A 6,055-nucleotide genomic window follows, 5' to 3' on the forward strand; every position below is an offset into this window, starting at 1 on the left:
TTGAATGGAAAGAAGTTTAATGAGTACAGAATATGGGCTGAGAGTAAACCGAAGAAAGACGAAAGTAATGAGAAGTAGCACAAATGAGAATAGGGAGAAATTTAACATCAAAACAGACGATCACGAAGTAGACGAAGGTAAGGAATTCTGCTGCCTTGGGAGCAAAATAACCCACAACAGTCGAAGCAAGGAGAACACAAAAAAGCCAGTTAACACAGGTAAAGAGGGCATTTCTGGCAATAGAAGTCTACCAACAGCAAACATAGATCTTAATTTGAGGAAGAAGTTTCTGGGAATGTGCGTTTGGAGTGCAGGACTGAATAGTAGCGAATCAAGAACCGTGGGAAAGGTGGAACAGGAGAATCGAATCGTTTGAGATGTGGTACTATAGAAGAATGTTGATAATTAATTGGGCAGATAAGGTGAGAAATGAGGAGGTTGTCTGCAGAATCGGTGAGAAAAGGAGCATATGAAAAGGACTGACAAGAAAACAGGAAAGACGATAGGATATGTGTTGAGACATCAGGGAATAACTTCTGTGGTACTAGAGGGAGCGCCGGCCGTTGAGGCCGAGCGGTTCTAGGCGCTTCAGTCCCGAACCGCGTTGCTGCTATGGTCGCAATTTCGAATCCTGCCGCGCGCATGGATGTGTGTACTGTCATTAGGTTAGTTCGGTTTAAGTAGTTCTAAGTCCAGGGGACTGATGACATCAGATGTTAATTCCCATAGTACTCAAAGCCATTTGAACTAGAGGGAGCTGTAGAGGGTAAAAACTGTAGAGGGAGACAGAGATTGGAATACATCCAACAAATAGTTGAGGAAGTTGGGCGCAAGTGTTACTTTGAGGTGAAAACGTTGGCACAGGGAGGAATTCGTGGCGGACTGCATCAAACCAGTCAGGAGACTGACGGGAAAAAAACAAAGCATTTGCATACATTTATTTTATCAATATGTGAGAATATAAAGTGAACATTATCTTACCTTATGAACTTTAACATCGAGGATAAAAATCTCATGCGCACCTGTTGATCTACAAGTTTTAACTACCGACATTTCAGTGTACAGAACTGTTTTCAAATATCCGATACATAGATTATTTCGTTTACACACTTCTCTTGTTCGGTCCTGGATGCCTGCCCTATACTACAAGGCGCGAGTTCTGTGGACTGATCGGATGCTTGTACCCATACACTATGCCTTTGCATACTTTTTTCATCATGGAATGAGCACGTTAATACTATGATGGTTTACCTGGCTCCAAAGTTCATCTGTGGTGGTTGGCTTTGGGTCACAGTCACCCATTATTTCACCATATCCCACACATTTTCGATTGACAATAAGTAAAAAATTGGAAATTTGTGTAAGTTCCTGTGGGACCAAACTGCTGAGGTCATCAGTCCCTAGGGTTATGTGGTGTCACCACCAGACACCACACTTGCTAGGTGGTAGCCTAATCGGCCGCGGTCCATTAGTATACGTCGGACCCGCGTGTCGCCACTGTCAGTGATAGCAGACCGAGCGCCACCACACGGCGGGTCTAGAGAGACGTACTGGCACTCGCCCCAGTTGTACAGCCGACGTTCATAGCAATGGTTCACTGACAAATACGCTCTCATTTGCCGAGACGATAGTTAGCATAGCCTTCAGCTACAATGGCTACGACCTAGCAAGGCGCCATTAACAGTTGCTATTATTTATACCGTACCGTCAAGAACGATGTATACAAATGATGGATTAAAGTTAAGTATTCCAGCAGCTACGTACTTTTCTTTATAGCATTCATTACGTATCCTGTTTCAGACCTCACGCCAGCCTGCGTGCATTTCGGCCTCCTCTCTCAATTAGTGTGCGTAGTGTTGGCTAACTGCCAACACTACAGCTACACACTATTTAACCTAACTTACGCTAAGGACATCACACACACACACACACACACACACACACACACACACACACACACACACACGCCCGAGGGAGGACTCGAACCTACGATGGGAGGAGCCGCTCGAACCGTAGCAAGGTGCCCCAGACCACGCGGCTACTCCGTGCAGCAACGATTAGTCTGGTGATTTGGCGGGCCAGGGCAAAAGGCTGAAATCTTGTGACACCAAGAAGGCACGTGTTGGTGCAGCAACATGTGGGCTGTTGTGCAGAAAGGATATGGCTATAGGTCACAGGGTGTCATTCACGTAAGTCGCACTGGTCACAGTGCCGTGGACATGCACCAGCTGTGATTTGCGGTTGCACCCAATAACCCTCCCCCCCACCATAAGGCCTTAAGTTGGCGCTTTATGTGCTGTGCAAATGCAGTCACTGTGATGCCGCTCCTCCTGTCTGTAGCGAACCAAAATGCGGCCATCATTTTCTAACAAGCAGAACCTGGGTTCGTCCGAAAACACTATCTCATGCCATTCCTGTCCCTAGTGGCGTCGTTCCATACACCATTGCCGTCTAAAATGTTTCTGCACATTCGTCAAAGGTAGGCGGAGATGTGGACGATGCGCACGTAACCCTTGCCACAATACGGTAAATGGCCATGGACTGTAACCCCTGATAGTGCACGATGTGTTCCACTGTTCCAATGTTGCGCCATAGCCAAGGAAGATGCAAATCTGCCCTGCAATGCCGTTTGGACGAGGTGTCGATCTTCCCAGGGAGTGGTCTGTGTGGCGCGACCTGATCCATCTCATTGTGTTCTACAGCCTTCTGTGGACCATTCTGCGCACATCCATTGCACTGCCGGAACACTTCGTCCCACACGAGTAGCAATTTCCCGGATAGATGCACCCCATTTTCTCGTGCCAATTTTACACCCTCTTTCAAACTACCTGATCTGACGGTACGGTTCGCGCATACTTCTGTGAGGCATCCTGCACGTCTGCTAAAGCCACAATGATCCATTATCTCCGATTTATAGCGACAACGAGAGCCGTAGGCACATTTCACCGGTACGTAGTGTTGCTCCGCGATATCGATATTGACTGTGAACCCAGGGGCCAACATGTGTCAAATGCTAATCATTTCTGCAGAAGATGCTACTGTACATGTCCTGTGAATATGAACGTCCTATCTCTACTCGTTCAAGGTATCCTGGTTTTCTTTCTGAACATGATTGTAGTGTTCCATTAAGTTTCGGGTGTGCAGCCGCAAGAATTCTCCTTCTTCTTCTGATATTTCGGCTGTATAACGTTCAGCCAACTTCAGGGTGAGCCGCAAGACTGCCGCTTCAGTGCTTCCGATACACTTCATGTCCCATAGTGCTATCCTCTCTGCCCCGAACCAGAACATCCAAGAATGGAAGACATCCCTCCTTTTCAATTTCCATTGTGAACTTTATTTGATCGTGGAGGGAGGTCAGATGTCTTAAGAAGTCTTGCAAGTTATCTTCACCATGGGGCCAAATTACAAAGGTATCATCAACATACCTCCAGAATACCGTGGGTTTCAAGTCAGAAGATTCAAGCGCCTTCTCCTCGAAGTCTTCCATAAATAAATTGGCCACCAGACAGTCCGTCTGTTCAAAAAATTCGTTGTACCGAAAGATCAGCAGGGATCCTACTAATCGAGTGCCGAAGAAAACTGCTTCGCTTCTGAATGATCCTCCCTTCCCACCAGAAGTTTGTAACGCCGGAAATGCATATCCTCCTATTTCCATCTATTGCACTGCAAATTTTTTTCCTTATTTTGTTACCTGAAGATATAACATTTCTGTGTCTTTGTATATTGTAATGGTTTTCTATTTGTATATATATGCATTTATGTCGATGTATAATTGGTTTGTTTTGTGAATATTATTTGTATTTATACGCTGGGTCTGGCCTAGGGAAAACTATACTATCGAACGAATACATCGATAGGTCGTGTAGAGAACGAAAGTGTTTAGGATCTTTGGTAGTGTTAACTCTGCCGCGTGGAGCGCGGGCTGAGCAGAAGGAGTCTGGCTGGGGTGGTGCAGTGGAGCAGGTGTGTTGTGTGACGCTCCCGCGAGTTGCCGCGCTTTCGGGGTTGTGCAGCATGTAATTGCGCTCGACTTGCTGTGATAGTTTCTGACACGGTGTCGCGGACGGGAAGCATTAGCTGGCGCACATCAAGAGCCCGTTTCGCCTGGTGACCGTGTCGAGAAGAAGGCGCGCCAACATCCAGCTTCTGCAACAGCGACGGCCGACAATGAGTGACTGTCGCCACCTCCTCGATCGACGGCTTCAAACCTTCAATCAACCAACAAGGAAGACTGGAAGCACGTAAAGTTTTAGAACTGTATGGCAGACCTCAGCTTTTCGAACTGTTCAAATCACAAAATTACAGCAACGTAGCATGAACCTTGGTTGCTCATTGTCCCAATTGCATTACCAAGCAGGGTCCCTTCCTTTTCCGGAATGAATTCGAGTGTGGTTGAAATTCAAACGCCAGCATTAAAGTAAAAGCATTCGATTTCACTGCTTTTATTTCAAAGTTCCGTTAAGGTATTCATAGCTGGCTACAATATTTGGATTACACAAGCACAAATTAAGAGTGCGAGTTTTGTTTGCATATTTTAGCTTACCTGTGACTGCAGCTCAGCTTGGTGCGTACTAAATTTTACTATTGTTAATTGTTCAGAATCATTTAATTCAAGTTCAAAGTTAAATCTCTTCTTTCTAAGTTGCGTAGATTCAAGTAGCTTTTGAAACGATTGTTGAGGTAGCCCAAGACCAACTGTATTTTACTGAATTTCGGTATGCTTCAGAAGCAAAGTTCACTATTAATCTCAGTCACTAAATTAACTTTCAATTTTCCGGTTTTATTAATTCTTTTGCTAAATTAAGTCAGAGTGTAGCGAAATTTATTACTTCTGACAAACTTTCAGTTTTCACACTACACGTGTCAACCTTCAGCTGCCACCCTTCTGTGCTAATTATATGTGTAAGAACCTTTCTTTTTCAGTTACTATAGTAATTGTCCTTAGGACTGGCGACCGTAATTTCCCCCAAATCTCAAATATCTAATTACCGCTAGTTAATTGTTGACGTAACGGCCGCACATTTACTTTCTTTATTAACTTTACCCCTTTTCAAAATTAATTTCCACCAGTTTCATTTGCATTTTTCCTTTCATTTAGATGTAACCCTTTCCTCCCTCTTTACCGACAGATTAACTTCGGTGACGATTGCTTTTCCCAAATTTCCATTAGGTACACGCGGTTTAATTTTTCACTGTCATTAAGGTCGATAAGTGAGGGGGAGGTTACAAGTTGTTCGGAGATTGAAACCAAGTGGTGCGGTGCCTCCTAGATTTTATGGACTACCAAAGGTCCACAAGAAAGATGTTCCTCTCTGCCCCATATTGAGTAACATAGGCTCTCCTACCTATGACTTTGCCAGACACCTGGCATAGTTGTTGAAACCTTTTGTGGTAAAATGTGCTCACCACATAAGAAACTCTGCTGATTTCATTAGTAAACTGAAATCACTGAAAATGAACCCTTCTGATATATTAGTTAGTTTCGATGTGGTGTCTTTATTCACAAAGGTTCCCCTTCCAGAATCTCTACAACTTACTGAAAGAAGTTTTGACAAAGAGATTTCAGCTTTAATCAAACATGTTCTGGCCTCTACATACTTCTTATTTAACAACGAATTTTTTGAACCAACGGACGGTACACGAGCATAAAGGAACGAAGCGAGAACTGAAGCAGCAGTCTTGCGGCTCATTCTGAAGTTGGCTGAACGTTATACAGCCGAAATATTAGAAGAAAAAAGAGAATTCTTGCGGCTGCGCACCCGAAACTTAATGGAACAGTCTTTGCGTCGCCAAAACATGAAGATTCACATGAGTGTAATGGTTCTCATAACACAAGAAATAATTTTACCGACAATGAATAGCAAATTGAAGATGCAGATTCGGTAAACACTTCGAGTGCTTGTACAGTGTCTCCTGAAGAATGCATTAAGGATAGAAACCCTTGTTCGGAAACGTCATCCAACGGCGTTACAGAGGGTCGAATTTGAAGAGCCAATGCAGTAACACACCTTGGACTAATTGAAGCTCGATACTTCTTTGAAAACTGATAGCCATG

The sequence above is a fragment of the Schistocerca piceifrons genome, chromosome 6, assembly GCF_021461385.2.
Source record: "Schistocerca piceifrons isolate TAMUIC-IGC-003096 chromosome 6, iqSchPice1.1, whole genome shotgun sequence".
NCBI lineage: Eukaryota > Metazoa > Arthropoda > Insecta > Orthoptera > Acrididae > Schistocerca > Schistocerca piceifrons.